Source organism: Ascaphus truei, chromosome 1 (genome assembly GCF_040206685.1).
Source record: "Ascaphus truei isolate aAscTru1 chromosome 1, aAscTru1.hap1, whole genome shotgun sequence".
Lineage (NCBI taxonomy): Eukaryota > Metazoa > Chordata > Amphibia > Anura > Ascaphidae > Ascaphus > Ascaphus truei.
The window spans coordinates 24,405,793-24,419,781 of record NC_134483.1 but is presented as its reverse complement, the minus strand read 5'-3'; positions in this window follow the sequence as shown (position 1 = coordinate 24,419,781).

Sequence of the window (13,989 nt, the reverse complement as noted above, 5' to 3'; positions counted from 1 at the left end):
GTCCTGGTAGATAATGCAGATTACTGCTGTGTATAAAACAGCCTCCCTAGAGCTTGTACAGTACACCCTGCAGAATCCAGCAGAAAATCCTCCCATAATAACAACCAACATGTGGTGAGGGAATGATAGTACTCACAGTCTGTTGCCGTCCTTCCTGTATTGATGAATCTCTACACTTACTGTAGATTTTGTTCTGTTGAATTTCTCCTTATGCTTCCCATGGATTGTGAGAAGAATTACAGCGTTTGGGACCAGTGAAGATAGGCCCCACCAGAGGGTATTGAGCAGGGAGTTACAACTCTATTTTTTCACCTATTGCATAAATATTTTTAGCACAATTCATGTTCACATGTCAAATTTATTTGCTGGCATTGTTATATCAATTGTACACTTTGTATCACAGCACTTATTATTGATCACTGTATTATTAGTGACCACTCTTTGTGGAAGCACCTAATTTATCACTATTTTGTGTTTCACTCACCGTCTGGCAATATTTCACAAAGATCTAAAAAAATATGATTTACATCAGAAAGAGACCCCACTGAGTGCATTTTTTTCACCTCTTCCCCTCCCACACTAACCTGGGTCTGTCTCTTCTCCCAGAGTGACAGACCTTGCTTGCTCATCTTCCCCCTACAGATGTTCAGACTCTTTTTCTTCCGTCCCCATAAATTACGAACCCTGCTCCCTCATACACAGTCTACCTCACAGTTTTTAATCCCTGTCTCCTTACAGCATTCCTTGTGCTTTCCCTGCATCCCATAGTGACAGTATCCACAGTGAGAGAGCCTAAATCACTTAAACTAGCCTTCCTCTGGCCCTCTTCCTCAAAAGTACTTTCTATTCCAATTCCTTTAAGAAACTAATTGAGGAAAACATGTTTAAAACCTTCAGCTTTCCTCTCCATATTTCAAATTTCAGTGGCAGAACGAAGGCACTTTCAATAAAATAAGGCCAGGTTTAATAAGAGGTGTTATTCCACAAGACATCTTCCAGTGCTAAAAGACAGCTTATGTATATTCTCTTGAATGTACTAAAAGTATTCCACTGCTGGAACGTGTCTTGTGGGACAGCATTGCTTAGTAAATATGAGCCTTGTGCCCTTATTTTATACATTGTGTTAGATCCCCTCTGGTGCTGTTCCATAGAAAGCCCCATTATGCTTGTATAATCCTTTATTAACTAGCAGAAAGAAAACAAGATAAGCTTGATACTGATTTGGCAAAAGTGGCAGAAAAAAAAAGTAGAAAACAAACCAGGCAAAATTAGTTTGCACAATTGCAAGAAGCAGGATGAAGTTCTCGCAGAAATAATTTAGTAAAAATATCAGCGATACGAATAGAAGAAAAGTGTAAACAGAATGACACAGAGTAAAAAAAAATTGGGATTTTGCACTAATATATTCTTACTTTTTTAACCAGCTATTAGAAAGGAATAGCTATTTAAATTAAGCAGCAGGTCATTTGAAAGAAGTAATATATTTTTCATGTTGTTTTTCAATCACTGGGGGCATGTTCTTTCAAAAATATATATGTTTGTGGGGGGATTTTTAAGCTAGGGGGGAGTTTTGCCTTGTCTGGTACTGTACAGTATCTGTGTAATCAGAGAACCACATGCAATAACATTTTGCATTCCTTTTAATGAAGGGACAGCATTTCATTGAAATATCTGAGACAATAAAATAAAACTGTGCCCTGTAATTTAATGTAACATCACAGAATAAAGAATATCACAACCTACTATACAAATTATCTCAAAAATTGTAAAAACAAACATTTGTTTTTTTTAATTTAGACACAAATGGGCCTATTCTATAAACTTCGATGACTATCAAGCTTATTGAGCACTTCCCAAATGATTTGGCAAGTTAGCTATTCAGAATGCTCTGATGACCTGCCAAACTCATTCGGGAAGTGTATTTTCCCGAGCGGTAATGCCGCAGCCCTAACACACCGATTGGTAGCTGAAAAACTGCTCCAGATCATCATTTTGAAAGAGCATGCTATTCTAGGCCTTGCAGGAGGGTTGTGGGAGGCGTTAACCCCTTAATTACCTTAGCAGTTACTACAGCTAAGGTAATGAAGGGGTTATCCCCTCTCGCTACCGACCCGGTAGGCATAAACACCCACTACGGGCTAAATACCACCCTCACTTACCCCTCAACCAATCGGATTAGGGGTGTACCACGTGGTATATCTCACAATCTGATTGGTTTTAGTACCATGTTTTGGCATGTGATCCATGGTGATGGATTTTACGTACTTCCCTTTTTTTATGACATCACAACTTTAAAAAAAAATCTGTCACATAGTACGCCATCTAATTGGATGGGGGAGTACCATCTGACACTCAAATGTGATGTCACAGGCCTTATATAAGACCTGTCCCATCTCATTTGACCTTAAGAAACCGACGTGCCCATATCCACCCCATTGGATTACAAGTACAGATGAAGATAAAGAAGAAAGAATAAAGAAGAAGATGGATTTACTTGTTTTTTAGGTTGCCCATTGACTACCATAGTGGCAAATCATGCCAATATTATATGGACATGATGTATCACTTTGCCAATCAATAGGTAGAGGGTGGGGGTAGTTGCCACTTGAAGGGTGGTTAGGTGTCCCGGGTGAGTAGCAGGGGAGGTGGGTTAACCCCTTAATTACTATAGTGGTTACTAACCACTAAGGTGATTAAGGGGTTAGTGGCCATTGGTTTGATTTTTATTCTACTGTTGCTGCCCACAGAGGACATGGACGCCGAGACGGTGATAAGGGTGGCCTTCATCCTGGCGGGGTAAGTGCAACTTTAATTTACTTTATGCTGACTGGAAAATGTTATTTCATTTTTAATGGGTAAGTGAGCTATTATCCAGATCTGGATAATAGTAATTTTACCCATTATTGTACTGTATGTGTTGAGGGGGTTTGTTGGGAATTGAGGAGGTAGGTAGTAGGGTTCTAATGTTTTTTTTAATGTTTCTTGGGGTAGAGGGATTTGGTGAAGGGGGTAGTTGACCCAATGGTGGGTGGTTAGGCCTCTCGGGTGGGTAGCGGAAGTTGTTAACCCCTTAATTACCATAGCAGTTACCACTGCTCTGGTATTTAAGGGATTAACTCCTCCCGCAACCTTCCCGGTAGGCCTAACCACCCACCCTGGGAAACTTCTGGGAAATGTTATTTCATTTTTAATGGGTAAGTGAGCTATTATCCAGATCTGGATAATAGTCATTTTACCCCTTATTGTACTGTATGTGTTAAGGGGGGTTGTTGGGAATAGAGGAGGTAGGTAGTAGAGTTCTTATGTTTTTTAATGTTTCTTGGGGGTAGAGGGATTTGGTGATAGCAGTTACAACTGCTCTGGTAATTAAGGGATTAACTCCTCCCGGTAGGCCTAACCACCCACCCTGGGAAACTTCCCCCTTCATCCACCCCCCTCTGCCCCCAATAAACATTGTACTCCGGTTTTAACTCCTTCATTGCCTTCACAGCTAGCCGCTAAGGCAATTAAGCTGTTTTTATTTACATTTTAATACTAGTGTATGGGAGCTACTTCCCGAGTTACAGGCCCCGGTATGGGGTGCCGGTATCCCCCTGCACTGTTTAAATGTCAGGCGTCACGTGACCGGGGCATTTAAATGCATAGGAGATACCAGCCTGTAACTCAGGGAGCAGGGGGTCCCCAGACCCGAAATTAATGCGGTTCTACTGCAGAGACATCCTGCTCCCATACACTAGTATTAAAATTTAAATAAAAGAAGTGCGATCGCCTATGAGAGCTGTGCAAGGAGAAGCGGCTCTCTGTGCAGTTTTCTCTATGCAGCTCTTACAGACTGTGGCAGGATTGCACGGGGGAGAACTTTGAGAGAGGCTGAGATCTCATCGCTGCTGTCCCGAGTGGTATTGACATTTTCCTACCTCACGGTTTGATACTTGTGGAAATGGTTTCAAATTCTTTCTGAATACCGTGATAACACAAATGACAAACCGTTCGGTGGGAACATGCCCTACCTTTCAAGATAGCAGTGATTTTATCGAAGCTACTAGAATAAGCCCCAATGTGTTTAACTAAGTTAAAGTTTAATACATGCATTTCTAACATGTAGTCATCAATTTCACAAAATAACTTCAAATATAGATGTGTTAACTAATTCTGTATATCAAACATTATATATTTAGTGACTTAAATTAGAGGTTAGTAAGAAACATATGATAAATAATGTTAAATGTATTAGTTTTCAAGCCGAGCACGAAAATGGTAAATCATCGCTGACATAAGCGTATATACACAGTGGTCCGTTACTGACTTAAAAAGGTATTAAACTAAGTTAACAACTTGCTAAGTGCTAACATTTATATTTACAGCTCATAACACTGGCTTAAGTGATGCTATCATCCACAAATGACATTGTGTTAATTTTAACGGCCATTAGTGCTTATTATATGCAAAATACATGTTCCCTCTAACAACGCTTATACACAGAGCTCTGTTATACAGTGGTAAACACAAGGATTTAACTATGTTAGTTAGTTCCTATTATATTAGAATCCCAAGTTGTATACATGTACAGTACATTACTCCCCAAACACAATTTTTTACAACTGCCTGTTTTCTAACGCATCACGGGAGAAAACCGTGGCACCTCAAACAGGCGATCATGGGGCTTTTATTTTAAGAAAAGAAGCACAGGAGCGCACCAAGATAAGGATGATTGTAAAATGTATTAAACAACAAAGCAATAAAATAACTTACATGTAAGTAAGGGTAAGTGCATGTCCGAATCTACGAGATGTTCAACAAATAGGCATATACGCGGAGGCGATTCCTGCAGCAAGTGCTACAGAGTGAGTCCCAGCGCACGGGACCTCCACATGAACGGAACTGCAACCGGAGTCTGTTTCTTTGAGTGAGGGGAGACACTTCAAGTCATAGTAGCAGCAAGAGGAGGGAGAAGAATCAATTTCTGCAACACTAGGAAGCAAGAGCGCGGACTGAACTTTCTTTGACTGGCTTTTATTTTAATAACATATTATTGTAGCAGGGGGTCTCCGGAGCTGAATCACATTGATTTCAGGTCCAGGGACCCCAGCTTCCCGAGTTACAGGCCCTTTTATTGGGTGCCAGTATCCCTCTGCTTTGTTTAAATCTCCTGATCCGTGATGCAGGAGAATTTAAACATGGCCACCGGGTTCCCGGCACCCCATAATGGGGTAACTCGGGAAGCAAGGGTACGCGGACCTGAAATCAATGCTATTCAACTCTGGATACCCCCTGCTACAATAATATGTTGTTGTAGCCCTGCTTCCTATTTAATACAGTACACTACCAATGCTGTGTAACCTGTTGGCTCGCAGGGACTGAGCTTCTGCCACGGAGAGCCTGGGGCAGCTTATATGAATACGGATACCTCTTACTTGGTGCAGCGTCTCCACCTGCGATGGCTCCCAGCAGAGTGGAAGTTGTTCCTCGCAGGACAATAATGTATTTCACACACACACAGTATATATATGTAACCGATGACTTTTCTAACAACCATAACCTTGCATATAATCAACAGGTGTCCCTCCTTAGAGGAGACACTATACAACTGCGTCTCGCAGGATGCGACCCCCTCCCCATGTAACCACACCGTGTCCACTTCCCACACTCAATATTGCCCCACCTCCAAAGTGAGGTATACGTGTGTGACTGCGCAGCCACTGTGTTCGAATATGAATATATGTATACAGTTGGTGCACTTGATGGGATTACCTGCCCAGCGCTCGGGCCTGCCAAAGAACTTCACAAAGGATCTGACGACAGATGGATTTTCCAGGGATACCTCCCGGGGCGATCCCACTTGGGTGGCTGTGCTGTGCAGCTGAGGTCTGAGCCCAGACCTCTGCTAAGATTATGCAATAGTCTCTGAATGTCTCACTTTTCTGCTGGACTAAGGGGCTGTGCCCTATCTGATGGCCAGTCCCTAATTCCGCTCCACTCTACGGGGACTCAGGGCCTAACTGGGCTGGGGTATGAGGCCTAGTGTAGGGGGCTACCGGCCTCCTTACACGCAGAACTCCTTCCTCCTCCTGCTCGGTTTTACCAAGCGTGCACCCCTGCGCAACCTCCTAACTCTTCCTCCCGATTTTCCGCCTGCCCTATTGGCTCCCTGGCGTCACCTGGTCTCGTAGTCCCGTGCACTCCACCTATAGGAGCCGTTCCTCTTTTACGGGCTTTCGCAACCTTCTCTTGCGCTTGTGTGTCACGGAAAAACCAGCTTATTAAAACTTTTAATTACTGGGATCATTGATTGAGCAAGCAGAGAGATAAAAATAAATTGTGTTTATTCCCCTAATGAACGCACACAACTATGTTACACAAAAATACAGTAAAAAGACAGACTTACGGCGCGAGGGCAGAGAGAATGGATGCGTGATCCCATTGCTCTGAGCCCCGCTCGTAATCTATTGAAATAAATCAACCTTTATTATAAGCTAAAACCCGGGAATTTAACTCCTAAGAATCTGTCAAACTGTCGGGATGGCGAAGCGACAAGCCAAAACCCCGAAATCAAAGGGGCTCCCACAATATTTCCCCAGCACGAGAAACAGCGCGGCTGAGGCAGTAATGGCGCCGAGTTTGAATCAGGGCTCTGATTCAGAACGGGAAGGAGAGAGGGAGGACGGAGACAACCCAGAATACCAACCAGTGCGGCTCTGCGATTTTAATCGCCTCTACACAGATCTTAAAAATCTCCTTCAGGCAGAAATAAAAGAGATGGGGAGGGAGATCGGGAGCCTGGGGGAGCGCACGGGACACGTGGAGACCCAGTTAGATATAACTTCCACGGCTGCCAAACGCAACGCAAAAAAGGCAGCGGAGATGCATATCCAAATCACTGACCTAAAAGAGAAGCAGGAGGATGCCGAAAACCGCGAGCGGCGGAACAATATCAGGATTCGTGGGGTCCCTGAAGATGCAGGGGAGTGCGAGGAATTCGTTCTGAGATGGCTGGGCGAGCTGCTGCCGGACATCCCCAAAGAGAGACTAGAAATGGACCGTTGCCACAGGGCCCTGAGAACGAGGCCTATGCAATCGGAGCAGCCGCGCGACATCATAGCACGCCTGCATTACTATAAAACCAGGGAGGCCATCCTACGCAGGTCTCGTGAAACACAGTCGGTGGAATTTGAGGGGGTAAAACTACTTATCTTCCAAGACCTGTCCCCCCTGACCTTGTTGCGCCGCAGGGCCCTCACCCCAATCACTAAAGTGTTAAGGGACCACAGCGTGCGATATAGATGGACTTTTCCATTCGGGCTGTCCGTCAGCAAAAATGGCAGGGCCCACTACATGAAGGAGATCGGAGAGGGAGAGGCTTTCCTTCACAGGCTGGGGCTTAAGGGGGCACCAGTGCCACCGGAGGAGGTGGAAGAGACCCCGGGCCCCAGCTGGGCAACGGCGGGACAATCTCCCCGATCCCCACGCACCAAAAGCTGAATTCCAGCATAGCTAACGCTTATTACATCCCGTGTTGTAAGGGAACCATGTTTCCCAGTTTCCAGTTAAAGTTAAAGTTGCCCGGTAAAATGTTACAGGCTTGTATTCCCGTTGTTGAAGAATCCGCAATAAGATCCCCTCCGGTGGGAAAAAATCCTCGTTTGCCTATCTGTAAGAGACTATGCACTTACCTGGGAGATAACAGATGAAGGCCCAAAGATGGCGACGTACACGAGGTAGGAGAAGCATCCAGTCTGGAACGCAGGAGCAGGAAACCACCATCAGCCAGGCAGAGAGCACGCACACATCCGTCCGGGTCGAAAGACGTTCCCAAAATGGCGGCGGCCGGATGCTCGGGCGCTGAAACCGGAAGGGTGCGGGCGGCCATCTTGCAGGGGGCAAGGAGGAGATCCAGTTGTCGCGAGGCAGTGACGCGCACCACACGAGAGGCCCTGACCAGCGGGAGATTTGAATTTACTCAAGCGCTACAGCTACAGACGGAGAGGCAGCGGTGAACAGCGACGGAGGAAAAGAGACACTATCCCCACACTCTAGAAAGGGAATCGGGTGGAGAGGTCTTCGGAGGAGGGTAGTGGGGCAATAAATTAAACAAAATACAGAGGGCTTACAAGGTGGTGGACAGCAACCAGGGCTGAGGAAAGATGTAGGGGGGGTTACCCATAGGCCGGTGGGTCTAAGCGGGATAAGAGAAGGTAAACTGAAGGAATACGAAGGTAGGAGAAAGTAAGTAAGGGGAGGGCGTAAGGGAAGTGTCAGTAGCTGGAAGGAGACGGGAAGCAGAAAGAAGGAGAGGGGTAGGATAGCGAAGGGCAAGGGAAGTGGAGGAGGTGAGAGAAGAAGGCAAAAGCAGGTGTCCATATAGGAGAGAGGACGTTACGGAAGGAGGAAGGTAAGCAATAACAAGTAGACGTGAGATAAGAAGGTTAAGCAGGTTGAGAGGGTCAAGCAAGTTGGAAGATGAGACACTATAAGGCATAAAGGGAGAGTGCACCACAGAGGGTATTCGGGGAATAGAGTAAGGGGTAGAGGCCACCCAACCGAATAGGGGATCATAGATTTGGGATTAAAGCGGCGGAAACAGATGCCTGGGTTAGCATCGAACATAGGAGTTAATAGGAATAAGATATGAAGGTTATAGTTAGTTTGTTCTTAGAGGAGCGGGGTGGGAGCTGAGGGATCTCGGCCTGCTCTGCGGTCCGCATGGGCCAGGGGCTGGGAGGGGGTAGTCCCAGCGAAGTCCTTTGGGTGGGAGGGGGATTAAGAGGTGAAGTGACAGAGGGAGTTCCAGGGCGAGTGCCCAGTCCCCAAAGGCATTGGACTCTGAGCCAAGTTGGCAGGGCCACAGCTCGGAGGACATTAATTGTTTACTGTTTTATGTGTGTCTTCCCCCAGGTTTTCCTATTGTCTCACCCCATCCCGCAGGACCCACCACCCGAGGATCACCACGAGCGTAGCAGAAAGGAGACTGCCTTACTTCGGTCAGGGTTAGTAGCGAAACACATAACACTATCGCCACATGTCGCAGGTTCAACCTCTCCCCAAGATGAATAACGATCTGATCCTTATCTCCCATAATGTTAAGGGATTTAATAACCCAATAAAACGCAGAATTGCCTTCCGGGACTATATCCGTAGAAGGGCGGATATAGTGTTTGTTCAGGAAACTCATTTTTCTAAATCTAATCATCCCAAATACCTGGACGGGCACTACAGGACCGTTTTTATGTCCTCGGCGACAGTAAAGAAAAGGGGGGTGGCTATATTAGTGCATCGAAGAGTGCCCTTCCAAATGGTTAAATCGTATAAAGATTCAGACGGAAGATACGTTATAGTCACAGGCACAATTAATAACAAGGAGGTCACATTAAGCTCAATATACGCCCCCTGCGAACAGGCCCCGCAATTCTTTACGTCATTTTTCGATAAATTACACAAGGTGGCAATGGGTTGTATATTCCTCGCTGGAGACATGAACCGCACCCTAGACCCAGACCTGGACATATGCACGGGGACTAACTTACCACAGAAACAAGACGTACTAACCATACTCCACGGGCTGCACGATTGTCAGTTACTTGACATTTGGAGGGAAAAACACCCCACGGAGAGAGGATACACTTTTTACTCACACCCCCACAACAGATACAGTAGGATAGATTACTTCCTGGTTTCTAAGAAAGCGGTTCCCATGGTCACCCATACTGGGATCCATGATATTTCATGGTCGGACCACGCACCGATCGAGCTGCGGTGTGCTCTGCAGCTCCTGGACAGACCGGGGGTGAATTGGAAATTAAATGAGCTGCTGCTAAAAAACCCATTATCGGAGCGGGCGATAGGAGATAAAATCAGGGAATACTTTGATATTAACACGGGGAGTGTATCTTCCCACTCTACACTCTGGGAAGCCCATAAGGCAACCATGAGGGGTCTTCTAATGAATCTAGCAGCACAAACCAAACGAGCTAAGGAGTCCCAGATAAAAGATCTGCGAGGGAGACTGGCACACCTCTCCGCATGTCATAGTCTAAATAAACAGAGCGCTACCCTTAAGGAACTCTCTGACACCAAAACTAAACTCAATTTGTTGCTAAACTCCAGAGCCGAGAGGGAGTTGGCCTGGTCCAAGCGTAAGTTTTACGACAAAGCCAACAAACCAGATACCTTACTTGCCAAGAAATTACGTAACAAACTCCCTAATTATAGTATTTCCTCTATCCGCACCAAGGGGGGGGACCTTACCTCCGATCCCAGAAGAATTGTTGAGGAATTTAAAAAATTCTACGAAGTTCTCTATGATGGAGATAAGGTCAGCCACACACAGAAAATAGAGGAAAAAACCCAGAAATTCCTAAAAGAGGCGCGCCTTCCCAAATTGAGCAGGGCAGAAAAGGAGGCACTACAGGGTGACTTTACGTTCGAAGAACTATCAGAGGTTATAAAGGCCCTTAAGCCAGCTAAAGCTCCGGGACCAGATGGTTTTTCAAATTTATATTACAAAAAATACCTTAAAATATTAGCGCCACAACTATTAAAACTATTTAACGAGATCTTAGCGGGGGGCGCCTTTCCATCCCAGATGCTCCAGGCCTCAATCTCCCTGATCCATAAGCCTGGCAAGGACCCGGTAGACTGTAAGAGCTACCGGCCCATATCCCTGATCAATTCCGATGTGAAAATATTTTCTAAACTTATAGCTAACAGGGTGGGCATTGTCCTGCCTGGGCTAATCCATCCGGATCAGGTGGGATTTATTGGAGGAAGGCAGGCAGCAGACAACACAAGACGGATCATTGATTTGATCGATCTGGCCAATAGAAAGAATATCCCGTCTATGCTGTTGAGTCTGGATGCCGAGAAGGCCTTCGATAGGATTGACTGGTCCTATCTGAGGGCAGTACTAGGAGCGTTTGGGTTCGAGGGACGCCTCCTAGAAGCCATCTTAGCCCTGTATAAAGGCCCCACAGCTAGGGTGCGCCACCAGGGCTTCCCATCGGAGCAATTTAACATCTGTAGCGGGACGCGACAGGGGTGCCCCCTGTCCCCTTTGCTATTTGCATTATGTATAGAACCCCTGGCGGCCCATATTCGCCTAAGCCCAGATATAACAGGGATAGACGTAGGGGACCAACCCCACAAAGTGGCATTATACGCTGATGACGTCATTTTGACCCTGTCGAGACCGCTCACTTCCCTGCCCAATGTCTTTGAGATTCTGGGTGCGTTTAGCCTCATCTCCGGGTTTAAAATTAACCAGACAAAATCTGAAGCCCTAAATATTAGTCTCCCGCGCCCAATGGAGAAATTAATCGAACTAAATTTTAACTTTAAATGGCAAGCCTCCTCAATCAAATACTTAGGTATCCAAATTACCAAGACATATGACTCATTATACAAAGCTAATTATCCCAAATTATTTCAAGCTCTAAGGGAGGATATGAGGGTGTGGGCGGGGTTTGGAATTTCTTGGTTTGGAAGAATTCATAGCATTAAGATGAATCTTCTGCCAAGGGTGCTTTACCTGTTCCGGGCCCTGCCAATACCATTGGTGCGGGCAGATATCCTCGCCTTACAGTCAAAGATCATGAAATTCATTTGGCACAAGAAGAGTCCAAGAATTGCTAAGAGTATATTAATTAGACCCACGATTAGAGGAGGACTAGCGGTACCTTGTTTGATGGCATATTACAAAGCAGCTAGATTGGGTCAGATCGTCCAGTGGCACCTGGACCCGTCCCTGCGGAGATGGGTGGCACTGGAGAAAACCTGCTGTGCTCCAATTGAGCTGTATAATTTAATTTGGCTGCCAAAACGCTGCGACAACACAGTGGGGATGCTGCTACGGACCATGGTGAACTCTCTGGCGGTGTGGAGGAGTTCCAAATTTAAACATAAACTAACGACAAAACACTCCTTGATGACCCCGCTATTCGATAACCCAGATTTCGCCCCGGGGATGGCCGGAGAGCGGCACTTTAAAATTTGGATACAGTCGGGATATAAGCGATTAATGAATCTGAAGGGGCCTCAGTATATTAAAACATTCGAACACGTCAAATCAGAAAAAGGCCTTCCAAACACTGAATTATTCCGCTACCTTCAGATAAGAGCATTCTATAATGAATTTCCAATTAGACCAGCCAGGACCAATTTCGAGCAGCTGTGTTCTAGAGCCACGGACACACGGGGACTCACCTCTAGATTATACCGGGAAGTGATCTGCCCAAGGGGACCTGACGCCGACAAACTGAACTACATGACTAAATGGGAGACAGACCTAGGGGAGACTTTAGAGGACAAAGACTGGGAGTGGATCCTACAGGCGGCAGCCAAAAGCTCCATATGCTCTACGTTAAAAGAGAACGCATATAAGGTCATGATGCGCTGGTATCATACCCCATTACGTTTATCTAAATTTGTCGGCGGTTATTCCCCGCTCTGCCCAAAACAGTGCGGGGAAACAGCAGACCTAGTCCACATGCTGTGGTCCTGCCCGAAGGTACTTCCGATTTGGGAGAGCATTAGAGCTTGGACACAAAGTATCCTTGATTTAGAGGTCCCCCTGGACCCGTGGCTGTTCTTACTGGGCAGGCGGGCTCAGGGGCTGTCGAAATCGGCACACAAACTGGTGGCACATATGGCTACAGCCACACGGTGCGAGATCGCAGCATTGTGGATACAGCAAGATCTTCCAGTCATTTCTAAAATTCGAAACAGATTGTGGCAAGTCTGCCAGATGGAACAGTTGACTAGCTGGGTCAACGACTCTGGCCGAAATTTCTTAAAAGTATGGGAGCCATGGCTCATCCAATCCGACATCCCCGGGGTAGATGCCAGCACGATTTTGCTATAATACACACAAGTGCGTTCTCTGGTGACGGAGCGGAACATACTATAACATAGGCACATGACAGGTAGGATCCCCCCCCCCCGACTATTCGAATTGGAACCAAGAGGTGGAGTCGTCAGGAGCCACGGAGAAGGACGCCTTACGGATCGACAGCAGATCTTCCACAACCAAAGAAAAGGGTGGCAGTCCATTCCCTTCCCCCCCCCCCCTCCTCTCCTTTTCCCCCCTTTGGTGTTTTTTCCTCTGTTGTCTAGTCTCTGGTCCAGTAAGTCAGGTTTGTCTAGTCTTGTGAGTGTATGTTGTTAGTCCCTCGTTGCTCTTGAGTGACTTTACCCCCGATAGTGAGAAGGAAAAGGGTAAACCTCGGGGGGTTTCAAATCGTTTACAATGGGATGTGGCATAATGTTTTTGATGTGAAACCCAATAAAAATTTTGAAGTTGAAAAAAAAAGACAGACTTACTTTGAAAAACTGGGATAACAAAACTAATCTTTCCTAATTGCAAACACACAGCCGCATATTCCAGGCCTCTGGCTGTTGAATATTCCAGGCCTCTGGCTGTTGAATATTCCGGTCACTTATCCTCTGACAAATGTAGACGATTTACTCAAGAGGTGGAACTTCTCCAATGGGACTGAATCTCAGGCGAATCACACAAGATGGAACTGATGAAACTCTTAGATGGAACTCTTAGAACAGAAAAATCAGACCTGTGTCAGGGCTTTTCAAACCACTGCAACCGCATAACGACCAATCTAAAACACTCATACAGGGTTTCCCACCCCTGAGCCTTTTCCCCGGGCAGGTGAAATAGCCCCCTCTGCCCCTATGCCCCCCCCCCCCACGGTGCGAGGCTCCACAGCGGCTGGCTGTTTAGCAAAGGGTGTTAGGTTGTCTTGTTTCATGCCAGGATATGGGTGCTCTATAATAATGGCAGGGCCCATATGGCCTCACACCTAGGCATCTCTGAGCCCTTTAAAGTATTGCCCCTGGACAGACACAATGGAGCCGAGCCTAGTAACCATCTGTGCCTTCCAGAGTCTATAACTTAAAAAAGTACTGAAGAAAATCCAGCACACCCTAATAATAGATACAAAATCACTGGTATATAACCAATTAGAAAATGTAATCAGTGCACAA